This window comes from Argentina silus, assembly GCF_951799395.1.
Source record: "Argentina silus genome assembly, chromosome: 2".
NCBI classification, from domain to species: Eukaryota; Metazoa; Chordata; class Actinopteri; order Argentiniformes; family Argentinidae; genus Argentina; species Argentina silus.
This window is the reverse complement of record NC_139656.1, coordinates 16,788,990-16,803,499: the sequence shown is the minus strand read 5'-3', so window position 1 is coordinate 16,803,499 and position 14,510 is coordinate 16,788,990. Positions and strand designations below refer to the sequence as shown.

Genomic DNA, 14,510 nt, shown 5'->3' with positions numbered 1-14,510 from the left:
GGGATTAGGGGTTAAAGAAGGGAGGGGGGCAAGTGTCCTCCACATCACCCATAACTCCAACTGAAACACACATAAAGTCGTCTGTTAAGGCCATCTGGTCCATAGTCTGGTTGTTTCCTTGGTGGAGCAGAGTGACAGAAGGCCGGATGAGACGACTTAAACTCCACGTGCACTGATATGGCCCAATAGGAAGGATGAGTTTGATAAGACCTGGAGGTGTTATAGTATTGGGGAGAATACTTGTGGGAGTCCCCCTTACATCTAGTAACTGTTTCTACCAGGGGAGGCTAGTGGAGGTAGAAATCTGAGGATGGGCTCATTATAATGCATGGAATGGAATGAGGAATGGTATCAAACGCATGTGTTCGCATGTGTGCATGGTAAGAACAGTGTAATTACACTGTAAGTGCATATGATAATGTAGCCTAATACTCAAAGCAGCTACTGTGCATTCACTAAGACTCAGTTTCATCAGTTTCTCCTTGTACTTGCATCTTTCCACTAGTCTTCCCACTCTTTTCCTCTTACTCCCCCACTCCCTCATCACTTTGTGTTCTACAGTAGGAAGACAAGATTCAGTGACAGTGTAAAATTCTCTACCAGCACCTCAGGAGAGCTGGTCAAATGCAGTCTTGTCAGCTCAGACAGGAGTCATGTGGTTTCAATCTTACAAACACATCCCCCCCCCCCCACACACACACACACACACACACACACTCACACACACTGACACATCCTCCCCATCTGTCCCCCTGTCACATACTCCCTTCCCTTCATCCACAGACCCTGTCCACCAAAACAGCTTCACTCTAAATTAAAAAGTAACATATCAACAAACAAACATTCACTCAATAATGAATAGTTTGCTATTACCACCACTTCTTAGAGGGTTTAATTAATTGGAAGCACACTGCCATGCAAACTGTAAGGAATTAACTAGCATGAATAAAATAGTGTGAATTTATAAAGCAGACACATAATATTAGTCATGGTCTGCTTCTACATCCGGGGAAGAAGGGTTGGAGTGTGTCTTTTTACACCCAGTATAAATTCCACTCTCTCATAAACAGACAAAAACAGACAGTGTCAAGGATAAGAATAAATGGTAGTGCCATGGTAAATGCTGTAGCAGTAACTAACCACACTCACCACAGGCACCTGGCTAGGTTTGGACTGAAGGAAGGTATTACCGGTAGCATACGCTTACACCGGAATAATTCCCTCCACGCCGCTTCTTGAGCTAGCATGGTGGAATCAAATTCCACTCATGTGAGGGGAGGGGAAGAGTGGTTTGTGTAAAAAAATAAATACAAATAACAATATAAATAACACAGACGGAATCACAGAATTCAGACAATGTGTATAGCCAGGTAGCGAACATTAGCAATGTAGAGGCTCGTCCTATGTAGGTAAAAACAGCTTTTCAAAACATAATTCACATTAACTGCAAAGCACATGACAGAATATTACCTCAATTACTTTTGTTAATTGATTAGGCAACTAGATTCAGCTTGTGCACATGCAGTAAAATACCAGAGGGAAATTTCTGCTGTCACTTAGCTCAGAATCTGGGTGCGCTCATTTGACAATGCCACGTGTATTACCGATGTAGCAGGTATTTTGGTGGGAAGTTATACAGGTTTGAGAATTCTGATACTGGCAAAAGCCTACACCTGGCTACAATTTGCTACTCAGTAAAATGAGCCCAATACATCTCAGCGGGCTGGAGACACATTAGTGCTGTTATACAGTGGGGTGGAATAAAATAAGTCAATCACAAACTCCTTACAGTCCAGTTAGTGTGAGGTGTTAAGTTGCTGTAAAATGATACAGGTTCTACTGTGGGGTACGGATTAAGGCAGCAGCTCTCAATTGATAAGACTGTTTGACTGATTCATGTAGGTGTAGTATACAATATACCACAATCCATCACGTTTTGGCTTGAAGCGTTAGTGAAGTGTCAATCTCATGTCTTTCCTACCTAGAAAGTGATGGATCGTATAGGTGATAAAATGTACAGTTGTGGTCAGAAGTTTACATACACTTGTAAAGAACATGTATGTCATGGCAGTCTTGAGTTTCCAATCATTTCTACAACTCTTATTTTTCTGTGATGGATTGATTGGAGCACATACTTCTTTGTCACAAAAAACATTCATGAAGTTTGGCTCTTTTATGAATTTATTATAGGTCTTCTGAAAATGTGACAAAATCTGCTGGGTCAAAAATATACATACAGCAATGCTAATATTTGGTTAAATGTCCCTTGGCCATTTTCACCTCAATTAGACGCTTTTGGTAGCCATCCTCAAGCTTCTGGCAAGCTTCTGGTTGAATCTTTGACCACTCCTCTTGACAGAATCGGTGCAACTAAATTCGTTGGCTTTCTGACACAGACTTGTTTCTTCAGCACACTCCACATGTTCTCGATGGGGTTTAAGTCAGGACTTTGTGAAGGCCATTCTAAGACCTTAATTCTAGCCTGATTTAGCCATTCCTTTACCACGTTTGATGTGTGTTTGGGGTCATTGTCCTGTTAGGACACCCAACTACGTCCAAGACCCAACCTTCTGGCTGATAATTTTAGGTTTTCCTGAAGAATTTGGAGGTAATCCTCCTTCTTCATTTTTCCATTTACTTTCTGTAAAGCACCAGTTCCACTGGCAGCAAAACAGGCCCAGAGCATAATACTACCACCACCATGCTTGATGGTAGGTATGGTGTTCTTGGGGTGAAAGACCTCACCTTCTCTCCTCCAAACATATTTCTGGTCATTGTGGCCAAACAGCTCAATTTTTGTTTCATTTGACCACAGAACTTTCCTCCAGAAGGCCTTTTCTTTGTCCATGTGATTAGCAGCAAACTTCAGTCGAGCCTTAAGGTGCCGCTTCTGGAGCAACGGCTTCCTTCTTGCACGGCAGCCTCTCAGCCCATGGCGATGTAAAACACGCTTGACTGTGGACACTGACACCTGTGTTCCAGCAGCTTCTAATTCATGGCAGACCTGCTTTTTGGTGGTTCTTGGTTGACTCTTGACCATCCTGACCAATTTTCTCTCAGCAGTAGGTAATAGCTTGCGTTTTCTTCCTGATCGTGGCAGTAACACAACTGTGCCATGCATTTTATACTTACAAACAATTGTTTGCACAGTTGATCACAGTTGATCTTGACCTGTAGCTGCTTTGAAATGGCTCCAAGTAGGGATGGGCATGATTAATCGACGATCGATTAATTGATCATTAGAATTTCGTCGATGACATTATTTTTTTAGTCGATGAAACTAGGCTTCGCGTCGTGCCAAACAACTCCCCTTACCTGTTGTAAAATCAGCGAAACCCGCGGCTTCTTGGGGCTTATTGCTTAATTTTACCACACGGGGGCAATATTTGAAAAAAACGCCACAGGCCTACTCAGTTACCTGCGAGTTTCCGTGTATTTCAAAAGTAATCATGAAGAGGTCACGGCGAAGTGTGGTGTGGGACCATTTTGTTTTAAAAAATGACTTAGTTAACTGCAAACACTGCGAAGCTGTGTATAAGTATAACTCGGCCACGACTCAAATGATGTACCACTTGAACAACGCGCATCCGACCCTGGTTAGTGGCGGTGCATCCTCCTCTCAGTCTCAACCTAGCATCAACTCGGTGTTAGCACGGAGGAGCTGCGATGCACAACGAGCAGAGAAAATTACCCAAGGGATCTGCAAGTTCATTGAGATGGATATGCTGCCCTTAAGTATTGTTGAGGGAGAAGGTTTTCGAAAACTGATAAACTTATTGGAAACAGCATATCACATTCTGTCACGACGTACTAACGAAGAACGGAAGCAAGAGCTGTTAAAATAATTTAACAGCGGAGCCTGCTTAGCTGCAGGCTCCGCTGCTAGAGCACAGCAGCGCGTATCTTCAATTGAACGGATTAGATTAGATTAGATTAGATTCAACTTTATTGTCATTGTGCAGAGTACAAGTACAGAGACAACGAAATGCAGTTAGCGTCTAACCAGAAGTGCAATGAACAGTATTTACAGGTAGTGCAATATATGAGCAGTAAGTAGTGCAGTATAATATAAGTAGTGCAGTATATGAGTAAGCATTAGCATTATAGCAGAGTAAATAAGTTACAGTATGAACAGTGTAGCAGCATATGAACTGTATAGTAATGCAGTCTAGCAGTATATATGTATTAACAGTACATGAGGTAGATAGCAGAATAAATATAAATATGGAATGCCGTATGAACAGTATAAACAGGTATGTACAGTATGTGCAGAGGATCCGGTTTAACTGCCACAAGAGTTGTTCATCTTGTAAGTTTAACTGCCACAAGAGTTGTTCATCTTGTAATAAAGATCTCAATGAGGAAAACACGCTGTTTTTGTATTTTCATTGCATTTTGAATAGAGCCTATAAATAGTGAATTTTAATATAAAAATATTAATGATTAATCGAAAATCGATCGTTAATTCTCCCGACGATCGACTAAGACAATTTAGTCGAATGCCCATCCCTAGCTCCAAGTGACTTTCCTAACTTGTTCAAGTCAATGATGCGCTTTTTCAGATCCGTGCTGAGCTCCTTAGACTTTCCCATTGTAGCGTTTTTGGCTGAGTGTAATGAGTGTATCAAACGAGCCCTATTTAAATGAGCTGAAATAAGTCACCAGCTGTAGTCAATCATAATCACTCATAAGAAGTTAAGAGGCCATGCCACAAAGCAAATTTGATTGACACAACTTTCTACATCACCAAAATTGATAATTCAAGGTGCTGTATGTATATTTTTGACCCAGCAGATTTTGTCACATTTTCAGAAGACCCATAATAAATTCATAAAAGAACCAAACTTCATGAATGTTTTTTGTGACAAAGAAGTATGTGCTCCAATCAATCCATCACAGAAAAATAAGAGTTGTAGAAATGATTGGAAACTCAAGACTGCCATGACATACCATGTTCTTTACAAGTGTATGTAAACTTCTGACCACAACTGTATACTACATAGGCATGTATCACAGTGCTCTGTCAGACTGGGGATACTGTGTTTTCTAACTTTTCATCCAATGAGAGGAGTCCGATTCCTGACACACCCATTAGCTGGGCACCATGGGTAAGTAGTGGCGGTGGTACAGCAGATGTAATTGAGCATTAAAGCCCTCAAAATCTGTCTGCTAATGGGACAACAGAGAGAAACCGCAGGATCAGAACAAAACAATGAAAGAGAATACCTCCTTGAAGGCAAATGGAGGCTGACCAACATAGTTGTCTCTGGTGGTAAACCCTTTACTGAGATTTTAAATGATAATTCACATGTTTTTTTTTTTTAGATTAGATTCAACTTTATTGTCATTGTGCAGAGTACAAGTACAGAGACAACGAAATGCAGTTAGCGTCTAACCAGAAGTGCAAAATAGCAGAAAGTGCAATGAACAGTATTTACAGGTAGTGCAATATATGATCAGTAGTAGTGCAGTATGATATAGTATAATATAAGCAGTATAATATCGCAGTGCAGTATAGCAGTATGTGAGTAGCAGTAGCATTATAGCAGAATAAATAGTTACAGTATGAGCAGTGTAGCAGCATATGAGCTGTATGGGTAATGCAGTCTAGCAGTATATATGTATTAACAGTAACATGAGGTAGATGCGGAATAAATATAAATATGGAATGCCGTATAAACAGTATAAACAAGTATGTACAGTATGTGCAGTAGTATTAAAGAAAATATAGGATATGTGCATTATGTGCATTATGAACAGTATGAACAGTATGAACAGGTATGTACAGAAGAGCAGTGGTATTGAGTAAGAGCAGGGGAGGGGAGTATAGTGCAATAGTGCAATTGTCCGGGTGGGGGGGGGGGGGTGGGGGGGGGGGTTGCGGGGGTAGTAGGTTGTCAGGTAGATGTAGTGTTCAAGTTCAGCAGGGTGACAGCCGCAGGGAAGAAGCTGCCTCTGAACCTACTGGTTCGGGTGCGGAGAGACCTGTAGCGCCTCCCGGAGGGGAGTGGGGTGAAAAGTCTGTGGTTGGGGTGAGAGATGTCCTTGACGATGCTGCGTGCCTTACGCAAGCATCGTTTGCCCTGGACAGCCTCGATGGAGGGGAGTGAGGAACCGGTGATGCGTTGGGCAGTCTTCACCACCCTCTGCAGTGCTTTCCGGTCCGATGCCGAGCAGTTGCCATACCATACTGTGACACAGTTGGTAAGGATACTCTCGATGGTGCAGCGGTAGAAGTTCACCAGGATCTGAGGAGATAGATGGACCTTCTTTAGTCTCCTCAGGAAGAAGAGACGCTGGTGAGCCTTCTTTATCAGGGTGGAGGTGTTGAGGGTCCAGGAGAGGTCCTCAGAGATGTGGACACCCAGAAACTTGAAGCTGGTGACTCGCTCCACCTCAGTCCCGTTGATGAGGATGGGGGTGTGTGCGCCAGCTTTAGACTTCCTGAAGTCCACAATGAGTTCTTTGGTCTTCTTGGTGTTGAGAGCCAGGTTATTGTCGTTGCACCACACTGTTAGGTGCTGGACCTCCTCCCTGTAGGCCGACTCATCGTTGTTGCTGATGAGACCGATCACCGTTGTGTCGTCTGCAAACTTGACAATGGTGTTTGAGCCATGTACAGATGTGCAGTCGTAGGTGAAGAGGGAGTAAAGGAGGGGGCTCAGCACACAGCCTTGTGGAACGCCGGTGTTCAGGGTGAGGGTTGAGGAGGTGTGGTTGTGAAGCCTAACAGACTGCGGCCTGTTGGTCAGGAAGTCTAGAATCCAGTTGCAGAGGGAGGGGTTGATGCCCAGTTGCCTGAGTTTGGAGATCAGTTTGGAGGGGATGATGGTGTTGAATGCTGAGCTGAAGTCAATAAACAGCATTCTGACATAAGAGTTAGTCTTGTCGAGGTGGGACAGGGCGGAGTGAAGTGCCGTTGAAATGGCATCCTCTGTACTCCTGTTCTGCCGGTAGGCGAATTGAAAGGGGTCCAGTGTGGGTGGTAGGCAGGTCTTGAGTTGAGCTAAGACCAGCCTCTCGAAGCACTTCATGATGATGGGCGTGAGTGCCACTGGTCGGAAGTCATTTAAGCTCGTTGCAGTGGAGTGTTTTGGCACCGGCACGATGGAGGTGGTTTTGAAGCACGCGGGGACAGCTGCTTGGGCTAGGGACAGGTTGAATATGTCAGTCCAAACCTTAGTCAGCTGCACAGCGCAGGCCCTGAGGACGCGTCCGGGGATCCCATCAGGACCAGCAGCCTTGCGTGCGTTAGTCCTGCTCAGTGCCGCACACACGTCGGTGGGGGATAGAGTGAGGGGCTGGTGATCCGCAGGGAGCACAGCCTTGATGGCCACCTCCTTGTTGTCCCTGTCAAAGCGGCCGTAGAAGTGGTTCAGCTCATCAGGGAGGGAGGCGTCAACGGAGAGGGGTGAGGTGTTAGATGGTTTGTAGTCAGTGATGGCCTGGATGCCCTGCCACATGCGTCGGGGGTCAGAGTTGTTTCTGAAGTGATCCTCTATCCTCAGCTTGTGGTTGTGCTTGGCCTTTTTGATGCCCCTCTGCAGATTAGCCCTGGATGAGCTATAGGCCCGAGCATCCCCTGATCTGAAGGCAATGTCGCGTGCCTTCAGCAGGAGTCGGACCTCACTGTTCATCCATGGCTTCTGATTAGGGAAAGTGGTGATCCGCTTGAGTGTGGTGACACTGCTGATGTTGGAATTGATGTAGTCCAAAACAGATGAGGCATATGAATTAATGTCCGTGTGGGAGTCATGGGTGGCCTGAGTGGCAAACACACCCCAGTCAGTGTTTCCAAAACGCTGCTGGAGCGCTGAGTCAGCTCCCTCTGGCCAGACCTTGACTGTCCTCACTGTAGGTTTCACTCGTTTGATGAGTGCTGAGTACTTGGGCAGTAGGAACAATGAGAGGTGGTCTGATTGACCTAGGTGGGGGAGGGGAACGGCTTTGTACGCATCAGCCATGCTGGTGTATACTTGGTCCAATGTCCTGTCTCCTCTGGTGGGGCAAGAGACATTTCGGTGGAATTTGGGCAGTACAGTCTTTAAGTTGGAGTGATTGAAGTCACCCGCGACAATGAAGGCTGCCTCGGGATGCAGAGTCTGTTGTTTGCTAATGGCAGCATACAGTTCTTTCATAGCAATCTTAGCATTAGCATCCGGGGGGATATAGGCTGCCGTGATAACAGTGGACGTGAACTCTCTGGGCAGATAGAAAGGTCTACACTTAACCATGAGAAACTCCAGGTTAGCTGAGCAGTGACTCTCGGTGATGGTAGTGTCCGTGCACCACGTCTTGTTAACATAAATGCACAAACCTCCACCTCTGGTCTTACCGGAGTCGCCTGCTGTTCTGTCTGCTCGGAGAACGCAGCGCCCTGCTAGCTCGATAGCGTTGTCGGGAACCTCGCTGTTGAGCCAGGTTTCAGTGAAAACCATGATGTTACAGTCCATAATCCATTTGTGGGTGGTGATCCGCAGCCGCAGTTCATCCATCTTGTTTGCCAGGGAACGAACATTTGCAAGGAAAAGGCTAGGTAATGAGAGTCGGTGTGGGGTTAGCTTTAGCCTAGCTCTCAGCCCACCTCGGCTCCCTCGCCTGTGTTTTCGTTTCCGAGCCGGTCTGGGGCCTCTTCCGGTCGGTGTAGCGGAGTTAGCTGGACCCGCTGTTTTGCTAATCTCGGGTATATCGTCGATAAAGATGACTGGAGTGCCGGAACCGATGTCCAGAAGTTCTTGTCGGCTGTACGATATGTTCGCTAAACTGTTTTTAGCGAGAATACTTAAGATAAACAAGCAAATAACTACTAGTTCGCAAACTCTGGAGAGACACTGAGCGTCGCGATGCATGCGCGCCGCCATCTTGGTCCTTGGTCCCTGCCTAATGTTGTCCTATTGGGTGTGTGGGGGGATGTTTAAATGACTTGTAACTGTTTACACTTCAAGTGAAGTGTAAACAGATCACCTGTGGATAGTTTTGTGTAAATTACTTTGACTCTGAGATCAACGACGGCTGCCTAAGGAGGCTTCAGAGATCTTCATATGACACATACTGTACCTGGCAGCATTGGCTACTCCTTTCTAGTATCACGATTAAAGGCAAAGCTGACGCCAGCCAAAAATAAGTCCCCTTCATGGTCTTCTCATCTACACACACACCAAGGAAACAGAACGACTGTAAAATAAAAAGCATACCAGAATTTATGAGCTTGTATTAATTTCAGTCGTTTTTGGCGAAGTCATCGCCAAATATTATCTGTTCAAGGCCAATGGCAGACCTGGCCTCCACCAATAAAAATGTTATGAAATTAATCCTCCAAACATATATATCTACTAAAATATATTGTTAAATGTATTTTAACAGAGCAAACCCACTCACAGACAGTCAAACCATTACATCATTGAGAGTGTGGTTCTTTTAATGTAGTAGAGCCCTGGTCCTCCTCAATGTTCTATTGAGGAACCAGGGCCGGTATCTGGGTTTTGTGGAGTTAAAGAGGGGCCTCTCTCTAATAATGAGTAGCACACAGCATGCCACAGTCCCTCTAAACCACTAAAAGCCACAAGCAGCTGCTCTGATACTGTAGGTTACATCTGGAAGACTGCTTAAAGAGAGGCAAAGACCATCCCATGACGTTGTCTTGTTTGTCAAACCCAAACGGCCACAGCACAGGGGTGACTTACGGCCACTCCCTGGAGAGCGCAGCCAAGCTTGTTTCCAGGTTGGAAAGGGAAGTGTGTGTGTGTGTGTGTGTGTGTGTGTGTGTGTGTGTGTGTGGTCAGTGGTCACTGGAGTGAGTGAGCTCTCCACCGCCCACCCTTGGTTCACCCCCACCTCCTTCCTGCAGTCCCTGGGCCGCAACACAGTACCCAGTCGCAAGCCCAGTCAAGGACCGCTTGAAAACAACAGCCCTGAAAACAACATCAAAGTCACTCTCTTTCACACTAACTCACGCTTCGGTTTAAAAACTGGGGGCTGTTGTAACTACTGCATCCACTAAGATTGCCCGATAGCAATGCTCCATTGACAGACTACAGTACTAGACAAAAGGCATTCCACTATTCCACTCCTTGCTCAAATGCAATTACTCTCAAGGGCAATTGCAAAGCTAAAGACAGACACACATTCACATGGAAAGACACTTACGGCACTGAATACACACCCATATTATTCACTGAATATGTGCTTTGTCTATGAACAGTTATGATGACATAGTTACTAGCTATTAGTATTATTAAAATACTAGAGCAATATTAGTATTATTAAAATACAGAGCAATATTAGTAAGGTTGGCCTGTGCATCACAAAACAGTTGTCTGGTTTAAACAGCTGGTGTTGTCATCAAATAGTACATGGCATTGGCAGCCACGTAGCCCCTGAGGCCAAAGTAATGGCAACCAAGGTCAAACACTGCGCTTTCTCTCTGCCTTGATCCAGTGAAATATGCAGCAATGGCGAAGGCAGCCGTGCAAAGGCCAGCACATTCCTCCCCCTCTCATCTCAACAAATTGATAGAGTGTCTCTCCTCTTGTCCAAGGTCTGGCCTTGACATGGCTAAACAAGAACTGTTGTTGTGAAGACCCTTTATTCCATTCAAGACACCCAATTAAGATGACAGGTTACAAGAGAGGGAGAGAGGGAGGGAGAGACTAGTATTGTACTGTAAAGGCCAGCACTATATGGAGCCACCCTGCAGAGATACAATCAACATCTCTGTCCTACACAGATATTCATCCGAGCCAAAAGTTTCAATATAACATCAATATAACAACAGCTCAACAGCACAGACAGCCAACAATAAATTACGTAAACTAACACTGGTTGTCTAAGGAAGATTGAGTCTCCAGGAGACCCTGGGAAAACTGATCACAATGGAACTAGTCACAATGGAAATACAACAAAAAAGACATATGCTTTATGAATGATCAGTCCGCTACATGACCACACAATCGCACTATGCACCGCTGACCCACAGGTTAGGACTCCACAGACACTCTGGACATCGGCTATAGCATTAACACAGTTCTATCAAGGGTGAGCTTGGCGGTTACTAATTTAATTAGGAGATTAGACACCAATAAGTAAACACACACTGGCTCTTATCTTTTAATTAGCTCTCGGATCAGTCATTAAGCTAACAGACAGTATGCTCATTCTCAGGCATCTGATGTTGTGACAGTAAAGCATGGTCATAGGGCTGAGACAGCACTGCAAGAGGAGCTTCTATACTTGAATCTGTCATCAGAACTCTGTACCCTTTTCAAGAACTTACCACCACAGCACTAATAAGAAACACATTAATTCTTTTACCTCTAAAACTGTCATTTCATATGATACCCAATCAGTGTCATGAAGGTCGACTACTATTTATCACAGAGAAAAACAAGTTCTGATTCACCAGACTCCTTTTCCCTCTGTGCTTATTCTACAGTCAGGAATGATAAATAAAGCATTGAAAGGCATCCTGGTGACAGCCACTTGACTTCCAAAGCAAAGAAAAATGTCAATCACAGAACTGGAGCGACGAGAGAACTGGAAAGGAAGGGAGGGAGAGGGCACGCAACTGGAATTGAAAGGAGGTTTGAGAGAAGAGCAAACACTATGAGAGGGTAAAGAGCAGGGTGTGGGGGGAATGGAATGCGTTTAGCCAGGATGATTGTAGGTACACTGTCAATTTGGCATGCAGGCTAAATACCAATTCCTCTTGATTGCACTAAAATAAACACACTGTACTTATCCTGGAAATCCACTACAAGAACCATTCAGATCAAGGGTAGTAGCTCTGTTACATTTAACCAGCAGCACTGTATGATCCTTTGTTATATTTTGGCACAGCTTATGTAAGTACTGAGGGGTGGAGAATAATGGAGGATGTCATTCTTCCACACAGGAAGAAAGACAAAGAAAAGCTCTCATCCAAGCCAAAGGCATAGGCTACCTCCAGTACAGCCTACGCTCACAGACAGAATAACCTCTCTCCAGCTTACAGACATACAGTGCGCACGAAGCACGAGAGCAGATGGGGATGTCTGTTCCCCCCGAAAAATTCTGTGTCGCCATGACAACCACACACAGGAGTCTTCAATCTGCATGTGTGCCATATATGTGTGAGAAAAATATCCACCAGAGCTGCAAATGATCTCAGCATATCTGTCTGTCTATCAAAGCCCAGTTGGTCTTGGGAAAATTCATTAGGGACTTTGCATGTGTCGAGATGTGGAGACAGGGAAAGGGCACGGTTGTATAAAAACAGAATTGGATGTTGGACTGAAGGAAAAAGGAATTATTATCATCATCATCATCATACAAGTAATCAGTTTCGTCTTCATTAACACTCATGATACAGTATTCTCAACAACTGTAGACTGTAGGGAATATTATGATCCTACTGAGTAGACTTAGGCTATTAAGTCATTGACATAAGAGAGGAATACAGCAAGCGTGGACAGGTTTTCACTGAGCCTCTGTCTCACATGAAACCCTTAGAGTGTGGTGAAGCTGGGGCATTGAGAGGGGGAGAAAAGGAGAGGAGTGAGGGAGAGACAGAGAGAAATCATGACATCTGCGGGCGACAAGGGGTCTCCAGATGTGGAATCCAGAATATTCTTGTGAAAAAAAAAGTCAGGAGGAGAAAGTGGAACATGGTGAAGGTTTAAGGGGCCGTGTGTCCTAAATCTATTTACATTTTTCCCCAGAACTGTATTTAACTGCTCTCTATTGTAGGCTAACAGTTGTTTTCTAAAAGAAACCATTATCCAAAGATGATAGTAAATAACCAAGAGGAGTCTCCCATTACATTGATGGCAAGATTTATCGTGGAAGAACATTTTGCAGAGCTCAGAAGTGTGGAAAATGTGAGACAGGCTGTGGTTTAATGAAACCTGTGTGACCTCCCCATCAACACTGTTTTGGAGTGGAAGACCAGATTTGTTATAGCTGGGTGTAAAGGCAAGCTGGGGGTAAACAGATGTGATGTTTTTTAAAACCTCAGGGCCCTATTCAATCAACCGTTGTAACCAAGTATCTGTCATATGATACTGATTTTGTTTCCCCACCCAGAATACACAGAAGCCTGTGTCATCAGCCATCTCGTCTTTCTGACAGAGAGACACTTAGATAGAGGCATAGAGAGACCTAGAGAGGGAGAGAGAGGATGGTGATGAATAGAGACTTTTCTTGAGGACACATCATAAGCAGGTCACAGAGATACTTTCTTGGCACTTACAATAGGCCTATTATGGAAAATGTTAAAAGAAAAAAACATGTGAACTGTTGTGACCCTCTAAAAAAAAAAGGGGTTTCTACAACTTCGGTACAAAGAACTGACATCATCTTTGGAAACACCGATTCATTACAAACAACAGTAACAACTTGGAATAGTGAGTTAGACAACACATTATTGATCTAGTGACGTTTTAGGTATGGATCATTCTGGGTTCTGTAGAAACAACGCTCAGTAAAGCTACTGCTGTTTCTAAACAATGACACAGAAGTGCAATACTCAGAGCAGATGGATTCAACAAGTAACATGATGAACAACTCAAGTCCCACCATCGCTAGTGTTACAATTCATGCGATGAGGCAAGCGGTCATGCAGATCAATGCAGTGTCACTTGAGTGGTTCTGTATTCATTGTAACATCCATTCTAACTTTTTTTTAAACATACAACCCTAGTTTATTTCACAACGAAGCAAGCGACTATGTATACGCGTAAACCTCGCCGTTATAACCTGCTATAACCCCATTGCCATTGCTTATCAATTTTACTTGGGAAGATCATGTTCTATTGAGTTTTGACTAAGAAAAGCTACAACACAATACTTGGAAACTGACTTAGCTTTGGTGTTCCCGAAGAATATAATTCCATTGTAGTGTATTGTCTCAACTTCATCATGGTATGGTAACAGTAAACACCAACAATAATGTTTTGCTACAATGTAAGACTGCAAAGTCAACAAAGTAACGCTTTGTATGCCATTATCCTGAGTATATAGATTATTCATGAATTTTAGCTCATGCACACACAAGGACAGAGAGGGTTTTCCTGCATGGAATTCTGCCGTGTTGTCTGTCATTTGACACCCCTCGTTTCAAGAAAGCTGTAGCTTTCTAGTGAAACTACGATAGCTGATGTCTTCTGCAGAATAAAATTATATAAACTCATGCACCCACCTTGTTAATGACAAAATGTCAGGTTATTATTCTCGCCTGTTGTTACAATTCCTCCTATATTCAAGTCGTTATTCCTGCTTCGGCACTAGTCTTCTCGCCCTTCTTCCTACAGGAATTTTTCCTTGGGAATCGGAGGGATCTCTTGCAAAGGAGCGAAAAGGGGTGGGACTCTGGAAGTAAGGCGGGGCTTTGAGAGCATCTACTGACAGTTTGAGAAGTTGTTGAAACGCCAATCGAATTTTAGGTCGATACACACACACACACACACACACACACACACACACACACTGTAGATCACATACCGGTAAATCACAAACGTGGAACAATGGTATGCCGT

The 14,510-nt window shown here is 44.1% G+C and overlaps 1 protein-coding gene across 2 annotated transcripts in view; it reads right to left on the bottom strand.

The window, feature by feature from the left end:
* ccdc102a (coiled-coil domain containing 102A) overlaps positions 1 to 14,252 on the bottom strand; it is a 53,995-nt gene extending 39,743 nt beyond the window's left edge. The window contains exon 1 of one of the 2 annotated variants that reach the window (XM_083697277.1): positions 14,170 to 14,252. The gene's annotated coding sequence lies outside the window, so the exon portion shown is untranslated. The remainder of the gene's footprint in view (positions 1 to 14,169) is intronic. The other variant, XM_083697278.1, reaches the window with a different exon arrangement.
* Between the last annotated feature and the right edge of the window lie 258 nt (positions 14,253 to 14,510).